Below are 12,221 nucleotides of genomic sequence, written 5' to 3' on the forward strand. Positions count from 1 at the left end.
TCCCTGTTGTACTCGATCGACCCCTTTCTAAACCCTACTGCTCGATCGAGTTGTCCTCGTACTCGATCGAGCAGATTTGCTGATAAAGGTACTCGATCGACCTCCAGATTAGTCGATCGAGTACTCCCTGATTAGCATACCCCTCGATCGACTTGCAGTTCAGTCGATCGAGCCCTTTAGTTCCTCGATCGAGCACTTATGTCCCTGGATCGAGGGATTTCGTCTTTAACAGCATTGAAAATTTGTTTCTTTTGATTTAAATTTTCTTTTGGCTTCAATATGTACTTTATCCGGATATAGTACACTCGCTATGATTGTGAAACGGTTCACACACGTACCATTAAGTTATTTTAAATTATATTTAAAGTAACGGATTATAATAGATTAAAATTAAATGATAGAAGCGGTTTTATCACACGAATTTTAATCATTAAAAGGTGGTTTGGATAAATTTAACATAATTACGGAATTATGTCATGAATAAATTTGTTTTGTTTTTAGTTGATGCATTTTTATTTAATCGTTAATTTATGAATGCCGTGAATGCCTTTTATTACGTATTTAATTTTTGCAAGCGGTTGTAACTTAGGGTGGCCTTAGTAGAACGTGTTACCGTAATGATGGAACACGGTCTTGGTTGTATTTTGAGATCTTGTATCTCCGTTTTTGTTTTTTCACTTGTAATTACAGTTTTAATTAGAATGTAAATAGGTTTATATTTTGTAATTTTAATTGTAATTTTTGAGAAGACCAAAGATGGAGACCGGATGCTCACTCCCGCTACTTGGATCAAGATGGAACATCAAGACAAGCTTTTCGGGTCCAACGGTGGATTCCAAAGTTGTATTATGTTCTTATACTAGGATAGGCCACACTAGGAAATTTTTATTTACGTATTGCATTCCTTTATTTATTTTTCCGCAACGATTAAATGCATCATTTTCCGCCTAAAAACCAAACCACCTAACTATTGCATGAAAACTGACACATATAGAGGTCACGAGTTAGTTTTCATTGACATTCTCATGTCACACGTTTTAAGCCATCATCCAAATAAATTCATTCACAACAGACGCTAGTTATTCGTTCACTTAAAATGAATTATAATTTTGTTGATGGGATCTTCCTCGTATAAACCAAAATTGAGAACGGTCTTTATAGGTCAAACTCCAATGAGTCCCTTCTTCGTCGGTAGGCATACTATGACCCCTTCTACGTCGGGTAAGTTGGAACTGATTGACCTATTTTATCTCAACACTATGGTCACTCGTACGATCCTGTGACTATGGTGGACTATAGATAGGATTTACGGAAATCTATCGACCAAGAGTTCTTCCGGAAGAATTAGCTAAACAGTTGGCTTATCAATTTACTGAAATTGAGTCTTGGGATCACTTGTATCTTTCTTGAGGGAGATCAATTATGCAAGTGCGAGAGTCTACATGTTTAAAATAAATTTTAAAATAGACTTAAATCACCTCGATGAGTTGCTTATTTCGTTTTGTTTTTCTTTCTTTTTCGGTGTAGATCACGTTTTAAATCGCTAAACATCAAATGGCTGGTTCAAGTGATAACCCAATGCCAAGTGCCACATTGGACCGTGAGTCCGGGCTTAGGATCTTCATGAGTCGGATGAATCAGTCCACTCGGATCAAGAATGACGGATCCAACGCGGATCGGGAGGCAAAGCATTACGGAATGTCGCCGCCTGGCGACGGAAAGCTCGGATATCCGCTTGAGCCCATGCCGTTAAACCCAGGCCCCACGGCTGGAATTAACGAAATCAACAAGTATAACGATTTCGCTTTAGAAGCTGGTGCGGTAAAGAACGTACTTATTTTTGCAATGGAACCCAATTTGCAGAAACGCTTCATAGCCCAAGGTGCAAACAAGATTTTCACCACGCTCACTAAGGAATTCTCGAAAGCACCGAGAATCGTGACCTATGAGCATACCACTCGCTTCTTTGATGCGAGACTCCAGAAGGGCCAACCGGTTAGCCCACACATTCTCAGCATGATTGAGAATGTCGAGAAGCTGGAGACCTTTAACTGTAACATCAGCGAGAATATTGTTATCGACCGTATTCTTCACTCACTCCACGATGGTTATTCGCAATTCAGAGCGAATTACTATATGAATGATTTGAAGAAAACTCCCCATGAACTGCACTCCCTCCTCGTACAGACCGAGAAGGACATGAAGTGCAGTGGGAGCTCGAAACAGGATGTTCTCGTTGTGTCAAACAAAGGGAAAGGTAAGGGCAAATCTCCGGCAAACCTAACAGTAGGTAAGGCGAAGTTCAAGAAGTCGGGTTCAGGTAAGAGTGGTCCTGGTGAGTCGAGTAACTCATCAGGCATGACAAAGAGCAACAGTGAAAACATGGAATGCCATCATTGCCACAAGACTGGGCATTGGAGACGCACATGTCCTGTTTATCATGAGGACTTAAAGGCGGGTCGTGTTAAACTTTGTTGGTATGTCTTCTCTCTCTTCTACTTTTATTCATATGATTGAGATTAACCACGCAAGTTACGGAACTTGGGTACTTGATCCTGGTTGTGGTTCTCATCTGTGTAATCATGTGCGGGGGCTCCGAAACATCGAACCCCTCGTAAAGGGTGAGGTGGACTGCGTGTTGGGAATGGAGCAAAGAGTAGCCGCCATCTCCAAGGGGACATATGTGATCCGCTTCCTAGCGGATTTGAGTTATCATTATATGATTGCTATTATGTACCCGATCTTTCTAAAAACATTATTTCTGTTTCTGCGCTTGATAAACTTGGTTTTTCATTTGTAATAGAGAATAATTCTTGCATTTTCTCATTACACGATATGATTTACGGCAAGGCAGTTTCCATGAACGGAATTTATGTTTTAGATCAGACCACGGAAATATTACACGTAATGAATAAAAGGTTAAAGGTTGGTGACAAAGATCAAACGTATCTATGGCACTGCCGTATGGGACACATTAATGAGAAACGCGTAAAAAAACACTCATCAAACATGGAGCTATCTCGGCCTTTGATTTTCAATCATTTGGCACGTGTGAATCATGTCTCATCGGTAAGATGACTCGGATTTCCTTCAAAGGTGTTGGAATGCGCGCTGCTGACCTATTAGGACTCATACACACGGATGTATGTGGTCCTATGTCAATCACCGCACGAGAAGGCTATAGGTATTTCATCACTTTCACGGACGATTTGAGTAGATATGGCTATGTCTACTTAATGAAGCACAAAAGTGAATCCTTTGAGAAATTCAAGGAATACCAAAATAGGGTACAGAACCTGTTGGGTAGAAAGATAATAACACTGCGTTCGGATCGTGGTGGCGAGTATCTTTCTCACGAGTTTGATCAACACCTAAAGGACTGTGGGATTGCCCTACGTTAACTCCACTGGAACACCTCGGTGAACGGTGTGTCCGAACGGAGAAATCGAACACTACTTGATATGGTTCGATCCATGATGAGTCACACGGTTTTACCGGATTCATTATGGGGTTATGCTCTTATGTCGGCCGCTCTAATACTTAACCGAAGTCCGTCTAAAGCTGTTGACAAGACTCCATATGAACTATGGAAGGAACGGTCCCTAACTTGTCCTTTATACGGGTTTGGGGCTGCGAGGCTTATGTCAAGTGGAGACACGAGGATAAGCTCGGCCCGCGATCGGTCAAGACATACTTTATAGGTTATCCTAAAGGAACGCGTGGTCATTACTTCTATTCGCCAACCGAACAACGCGTTTTTGTTGCGGCTAGTGCGACATTCTTAGAGAAGGAATTTCTCGAGAATGCAAAGAGTGATAGAACCTTCGACTTGTCGGAGATTCCAGAACCAAACACCGAGCAACCATTGGAGGAACCTATTCCTTCAATCCCGGCTGCGGTGAATATTCCTGAGGAACCTAGGAGGTCGGGAAGAGTCTCTATTCCTCCGGACAGATACATCGGTATGGTCGAGGAACATGACATAGATGACGTTCTACTCTTAACGAGTAGTGAACCCGCAACCTATAAAGGTGCCATGACCAGTTCTGACTCAAAGCTATGGCTTGAGGCCATGCAATCCGAGATGGACTCCATGTATGAGAACAACGTGTGGGATCTTGTTGACTTACCTGCTAAGGTTCGTCCCCTTCAATGCAAATGGCTTTACAAGATAAAGCATTCTGTGGAAGGTCAACAAGATATCTACAAAGCACGACTAGTTGCTAAAGGTTTCACCCAAGTGCCAGGTTTGCACTACGATGAGATTTTTGCACCCGTAGTTATGCTGCGTTCCATTCGGATTATCTTAGCGATCGCCGCTTTTCATGACTATGAAATTTGGCAAATGGATGTGAAAACCGCCTTCTTAAACGGCTTTTTGGAGGAAGAGTTGTACATGGTACAACCCGAAGGTTTCATCGATCCTGAACATCCTAAGAAAGTGTGCAAGCTTAAGCGTTCCATTTATGGACTTAAGCAAGCATCACGGAGTTGGAATCATCGCTTCGACCAAGTGATAAAAGAAAATGGATTTACTCGATCGGTCGAGGAACCATATTTATATATCAAGTCGAGTGGGAGCAAGATTGTCTTCCTAATATTGTATGTTGACGACATACTCCTGATTGGGAATGACATACCTCTCTTAACTTCGGTGAAAGTATGGTTGAAGAACCATTTCCAGATGAAAGATCTGGGAGAGGCACAGAGAATTCTAGGCATCCGTATCTATCGAGATAGATCACGACGGATGTTATCTCTCAGTCAAGAGTCTTATATAGACAAAGTCCTAGAGAGATTCAGCATGACTAACTCCAAGAAGGGGTTCCTTCCTATGGCTCCAGGGGTGCATTTGAGCAAGTCTCAGGCACCAGAGACACCGGAAGAGAAAGAGCGCATGACACGGATTCCTTATGCTTCGGCTATAGGATCAATCATGTATGCCATGATATGCACACGTCCGGACGTGGCATATGCATTGAGTATGACAAGTCGATTCCAACAGCAACCAGGTGAACCACATTGGTTGGCTGTCAAGAACATTCTTAAGTACCTACGGAGGACTAAAGATTGGGCATTGACTTATGGAGGCTCTCAAACGCTATGCGCAACCGGTTCTGTGAGATGCTAGCTTCCAAACGGATCGTGATGACTCGAAATCTCGGTCGGGATTCGTTTTTACTCTTAATGGCGCTGCAGATCGGTGGAAGAGTTCGAAACAAATTTATTAAAGCAGATTCTACGATCGAGTCCGAGTACTATGCCGCGTACGAAGCAACAAAGGAAGCGATATGGATGCGTCAATTCTTACATGGGCTCTCTGTAGTGCCTAGTTCGAATGACCCGATCACCATGTATTGCGACAATAGTGGTGCCATCTTCCAAGCTAAGGAGCCAAAGTCTAGCAACAAGTCTAGACATGTACAACGGAAAGCTCATCTAATCCGGGATTACGTGGAGCAAAAGACAGTAGTGATAGAAAAGATTGCTACAGATGATAACATAGCAGATCCTCTCACTAAAGCATTACGACAAGATAAGCATGAAGGGCACGTTAATTCCATGGGAATCAAACGTGTTCCTGAGTTGTAGTACTCTTTTATGGATCAGATTCATCCTCCTTTGTACTCTATACGACATCATCGTTTTGATATTTTATATATATATATATTTTGTTTTTCATGTGGAATTGTACGACAATTTTGAACACCACAAAGTGAATTGAACAAACATTATATCTTGTTAGTCCTTAATTGCCCACATGAGCCGATAACTCGGCAATTATTCGTGACGTTGGTTGATGGTGGGTTCAACGAGCCATAAGTCAACAAGGTTGGTGACCAATCACGAGGCGATTTATACGGATATTTCGTAGGACACAATTGTGACATCGACGTGGAGTCCTAAATGTTTTATAACATTCGTTGCCGGGTCGTGGATAGGACTTCCATGGTGATCCTAAGAGTCGATTCTTTGACTATCGTCTGTCTCTTGAGACTACGGCAGATTTTGGGTGACTTTGGTTTCTTTCTCACGGTCATCCGTAACAGGGGGCCAAGTAGATTTTTTCTGGGTCATTTCATGCTGTGCTTAGATCGGAAGGAGTCGAGTTGAAGGAAATATTCAGCCTCTATCAGGTACTCGATATTTCTCAGGGCCACTCGAGGAGTCAGAATCGAAATGCATGGCCATGCTCGGATACGGATTCGTTTTATCAGTTAAGTTACTCTCTAGTCGGGGAAACCACTCTAGATACAGATCGATTGTAAAATACGACCTTTGTGGATCCAGATCTACAAATTGTTTTACATTGAGTGGGAGAGATTTTAAATGAATATGAGAATCGGTTATCGCACATACACTTGTTCGGACAAGTGGGAGTTTGTTGGAGCTTGTGTCCTCCAGTTAGTGCGGATAACGTCATTGCACATACACTTGTACGGACAAGTGGGAGCTTGTTGGGGTTGGTGTCCTTAACAGTTAGTGCAAGGACTTATAAACCTCTAAAAGGATCAAAGGGCATACTTTGGTATTATTATCAGTTGATCCACGTTTATCAATAACGGTTGGCTTGCTAGATAAGTTTGACGTTATTGTCATACAGATGGCGGTGATCAACTGGTCCCTAAAAGTCACACCTATAGGATACGTTCGAGAGATGTGACGGTATGAAAATACTGTCACGTAGATGCCAAATATTGACTAACCAGTTAGTCCGAGTTATTTGACTAAGTAATTAGTCAAATATGTGATGTTGAGATATTATATTTAATACGGATTAAATATCATGGGCTAAGGCGAATTAACAGATTAATTCGTAAAATTAAATATACGTGATTTATATTTAATTAAATGTATATTAAAATAATTATACAATACTGTTTTGTCGGACACGTATTAATAATTAACCCGTATTATTAGCTGATGCCTTAATTTCCGATAACCGATAATGATTTGTAATCGACCACGTCATATACACTTAGCGAGTGATGGACCGGACCGCGAGTTTAAGTGAAGAGAAAATGAAAAGCCCATACGGGCTCCTCTCACTCGGTTTGGCCGAGAATCACCAAGACAAAAGGAGAGCTTCCTCCTCTTGTCTAACCTAATTCACTCTTGCTGAAAATTTAGGGTTTCGAAGAGCATTCTTCTCTGTAGAAACCGAGATCTCACATCTCAAGCAAACTCACATCAGTTCTCCCTATATTGCAAGGCAATCGGAGAACACTGTTCTAGCACAAGGGCATATCTCGGACAAAGTCTTGGGTGCAACGATTAGGAGGAAATCTGCTTAGATTTCTGTTCTTTACGCCGCATTTAAAGGACCCGAGGTTGATTTCTAATCTTTATCGTTTCCTTGTTATTTTCGTTTTATGACTATAAATTGCATATGAAATTTTACGTTATAATCCTTAATTCGAAGGGTAGTATACGGATATTAACCCACACAAACTACACACAAAACCCCCAATCTCTAAATTAGGGTTTAACCAAACTTAACAAAACATTATAAAAATTATATTAAAAGCTTACCCTCGACGCAGGGAACTCAACGATACGAATAACGACAAGAACTGACCGTCTGAACTCCGGGAATTGCTAAGGATGCGATTAGGAAGATGAAATGGTTGCTTTCTCTCTTAAACAGGGTTTTAGGTTTTGTAAAAGTGATTTAAAACAATGACGACGGAGCTTAAATACCTTAATCGCATAATTAACAAATCCCGAGAAAACTCCCCGTAAAACCCGGACACTCGATCGAGTACCCAAGGTACTCGATCGAGTACCCCCTTACTCGATCGAGTACCCTGACTACTCGATCGAGTACCCAACAGTCGAAACTATTTTATCTCGCAACTTACCCTTACTCGACGAGAGTAAGGGCTACTCGATAGAGTACCCCAAGACTTATAAATACGGAGTATTACAGTCTTCCCTCCTTAAAAGGAACTTCGTCCCCGAAGTTCAACCCATACATAAAAATAACCATACAGACTCGACCAAGACACAACAACTTAGCTAAGGACTCAAGAACTCGACCGAACATAGAACAAGAACTCTTAACACCCACTCCACCAACTATGTTTACTTCCACAACATGACTCACTATATCGTATCTACCACATATATATCTCTCACGACACCAACTCCATACATAACCAACTACCATCCTCTAATGCTGCTAGCTCCATAATATCATCAACTATCAAATCCAATACCAAGACACTCATAGACATCAAACGGGATGTTACATTCTACCACCCTTAAAAGGAACTTCGTCCTCGAAGTTTACTCACACTCGTAACTCATCATCCAACTGTCAATACTAGCGAAATATTCTCACACTCCTAAACATCACGCTACTACAAGCACGGTCATGACCTTTAATAAAATCACCCACAACACGAATCGATCTTTTATTCTACATCAAGACTCAACTTCCGAATATATTACCATATGTACAACCATCAAAATCTGTTTTATCGCATCCTACTCCTCTTAAGACAAATGTTACGTCCTCGTAACTCACTAATACCAAACCATATCTATATCTCATTACCCTCTGTACCACCACATGTCAAAGATAACCGTCTATCAACCAAACACTCACCATTCTTATATCCAAGGCTCCCATACCTAAACATTTCCCATTCCTCAACTCATTCGGCAGCGCACCTAACCTATACCATAAACTCGTAGCAAATCACCATACCCACTCTTCATTATTACTGCCAAACAACATACCTCTCTACGTAAGGCACTTATCTCCCAGAAGCATAACTCACGGTCCGCACTCGTTACGTACACGCACACTAGATCCTCAAGTTCTTTCTTTCATTACCGCAAAATTCATACACAACTTAACATGACACTAATTTCCCCAACACCCTACACTCACTGTCTCAACGAAAGATTATGAACTACCTGCCGCTTTCAGCTCATTACAACACATGTTCCACGAATCATTTTCCATTACCATGTCTACCGATGTCTCATCTGAAAACAAGATCAAAATTACCGTAACAACCTCTCACAACCGTGTCCCATCAACAGATTATCACTATCCCATGACAACAACGAAACATATACAACTCTATTTCACATCATACTCTACCTCATTCCCAACTTAACCTGGTAAAGAAAACATGAATAAGCAAGACAACTGTCTATCAGCACAAACTGACACTCGCAGAGAGCAACATCAAACAAAACAACAATCTATGTATAACTGGTATGTACTTTCGAAACCCGAATCATAATCATCCCACCTACTCCACCACAACCGGTGACGGTATCACAACACCGCCACCAACAGCCACACCGTAGTGCGAAAATACCCGCATCACAGCACTCCGGGATTCGACCCTATTGTTAACCTTGGTTGAGACCGAAAGGGAGAACCGGGGTAGGACACCTCTAAACTAGCGTTTGAAATCGACCCTCGAGAGAGGGAGTGGGATGACCCGGATATTGATGGGGCTTAATGACCTTAGCAAATATTGGAATACCTTGGGAAAATGCATGTTTTTGGGGTAGTCGGGTATTGAGTTAGGGATTCCGACCTTCGAACCCAAGAGGGGGGTTGGTGGGTAGTGCTAGTGTCCTATTTCGAACCCGAGAGGGGGGTCTTAGGCGAATTAGAGCCGTCACCTACTCACCTAGCTACCCTTATGATTAGCCTAGAGATTTAATTGTGTGGAGTTACGAATTGTTTGGGAAGAACCGAGTCTTAGGTTTTTAATCTATTTGATTTACATCTTTTCATTTTATCTTGCTCATTCACCTATTTCTTATTTAGTTTATTTTCTCTTGTTTTTGGTAGTTCTAGTATAACCATATTCATCCCTTATTGCCGACTTAGCTAAACGATAGGATTAGAACAATTAGTAATCTTTTCAACTCCTTGTGGGATCGACCCTTAATAGTGTACAACGATAAAATCGTGCACTTGCGAGGTATAGCTTGATACCATCAAGTTTTTGCGCCGTTCTTGGGGAGTTCGGCTAGATATTAATTGTTTTCGTTCTTGTTTAGACTAAGTCTTTTGTGTTACTAATCCCTCTCTTAAGTGTGTAGGACTTTTTGCATGGTTAGGAGAGCTCGAAGAGGTCAACCAATTCGTCCGATTGACCACGAGATCGAAGCAACCGCAAGAAGACTAAATTCACTTCGTAGAAGAGGGCTTATAGAAACACCAATTCCTCAAGAAAATTTAGTAATTGAGGACCTCCGAGAAGAACCACGTGCTTTTGAAACTTTCGAGAATCCTTTTGCAACACCGGAAACGGAAGTAACAATGGCCGCGGTTCCTATGCGAGATAACTTGGCTCCGAAAAAGGTGGTGAATCCGAGTATTGTCAAGCCACCTATTCAAGCCAACAATTTTGATGTGAAAGCCACCTTGCTTCAACTTGTCCAAGGGAACCAATTCGGAGGAGGAGCCACCGAAAACCCCAACGAGCATCTCAACGAGTTCTTGGATAGTTGTGACATGTTCAAGGCCAACGGAGTGACGGAGGATGCCGTACGCCTTAGGCTTTTCCCGTACTCTTTGAGGGGAAGTGCCAAGGAATGGCTTAAAAGTTGTGAACCCGACTCTCTTCGGACTTGGGACGATGTCTCTAAGGCTTTCCTAAACAAGTATTTCCCACCCCAACGAACCGCAAGAATCAAGAGTGAGCTCCAAGGCTTCACCCAACAAGAAGATGAGACCCTTTATGAAGCATGGGAGAGGTACAAGGGCCTCCAAAGGCTATGTCCTCACCACGGTATTGGGGATGATGAGCTCATCAACAATTTCTATGAAGGGTTAAACAATGAAATGAAGATGAACCTTGATTCCGGCTCGGGGAAGGGAGCATTGGATAAGATAGATCACAAGACGGCGAAAGAGCTTATTGAAGAAATGGATTCTCGTACCTTTCATTGGAACAATGATAGGCACAAGAGGAAAGGGAAGTCAACGGTCGAATCGGCCAACAATGTGGAGGTAAAAGAGATGATAGAAGAGCTTAAGCAATAAGTTGACTTGATGAGCTCAAGCAAAACATCTAGCAATTCTTCAATGAGGAACTAAGTCTATAGTTGTGAGCTTTGTGGAGACAAAGGACACCCACCCAATGAGTGCCCTTTGGTGGTTGGAGATGGCAATTGTATGGAGCAAGTGAATGGGATATGGGAGTCTAGCCCGGCCAAGCAAGCATTTAACAACAACCAATTTCACCCCGGGATGAGAGCCCACCCAAACTTCTCCTATGGCTCTCAAAATGTCCAAAACCCAACCTTCCAACAAAAGTCACAACAACCAAACTTTCAAGGTCAAAAACAAAACACAACATTCAATCAAGGTCCACCGGGTTTCCAAGGAAGAACCTTCTAACCAAGACAACAACAATTTCAACCACTCAACCCACCAAACAACCCGCCTTTCCAACAAAACACCCAACCTTTCCAACAAAACACCCAACCAAAGTCAAGTTTGGAACTCATGATGGAACAATTGATGACTTCCCAAAACCAACTTGTCAATACTCAAACACAATTCATCAACCATTCCACTCAAAAACATGACGAGACAACCTCATCCATCAACCAACTTAGGACCCAAATGCAAGCTTCTCAACGGATGACGGACAACCAAATCTCCCAATTGGCTACCCAAATGAGCCAACTACAAGCCTCCCAAGGGAAATTCCTGGGTAAAACCGAGGAAAATCCCAAAACCATGAATGCTATCAACTTGAGGAGTGGTCGAGATTGGGAAGACCGGGAATTTGTCAAGAAGAGGAAGAGTAGTAGACCGGGTGATGTCGTTGAACCTCAAATTGTGGTTGAACCTCCTAAGGTAATTGAAGAAAAGGAGGGAGAAGATGAACTTGTGGAAGTTATTGTGGAAACTCCAAGAGTGATTGATGAACCAACAAGGGTGGTTGAAGAGCCTCAACAACAAGTTGTAAGAACTTATGTGCCACCAATTCCTTTTCCACAAAGGTTGGCAAGAGCCAAACTTGAACAAAAGTATGGAAAATTCATGGACATGATGAAGGGTATCAACATTACCATGCCTTTCATTGATGCCGTAAAGGAGATTCCAAGCTATGGAAAGTTCTTGAAGGAGCTAATCTCAAACAAAAACTCCTTGAGCCCGACAACTACGGTGAACTTATCCAAGGAGTGTAGTGCAATTCTCATGAATGAGGCTCCTCAAAAGCTTAAAGACA

General features: G+C 42.0%; 1 non-coding gene across 1 annotated transcript; it reads right to left on the minus strand.

Annotated features, from left to right (window-relative positions):
* Positions 1-10,666: 10,666 nt before the first annotated feature.
* On the minus strand, positions 10,667-10,773 carry LOC141603137 (small nucleolar RNA R71). The gene has a single exon (XR_012525033.1). It is a non-coding gene; the product is annotated as a small nucleolar RNA R71 (small nucleolar RNA).
* Between the last annotated feature and the right edge of the window lie 1,448 nt (positions 10,774-12,221).

This window comes from Silene latifolia, chromosome 9 (genome assembly GCF_048544455.1).
Source record: "Silene latifolia isolate original U9 population chromosome 9, ASM4854445v1, whole genome shotgun sequence".
In the NCBI taxonomy this organism is placed as follows: Eukaryota; Viridiplantae; Streptophyta; class Magnoliopsida; order Caryophyllales; family Caryophyllaceae; genus Silene; species Silene latifolia.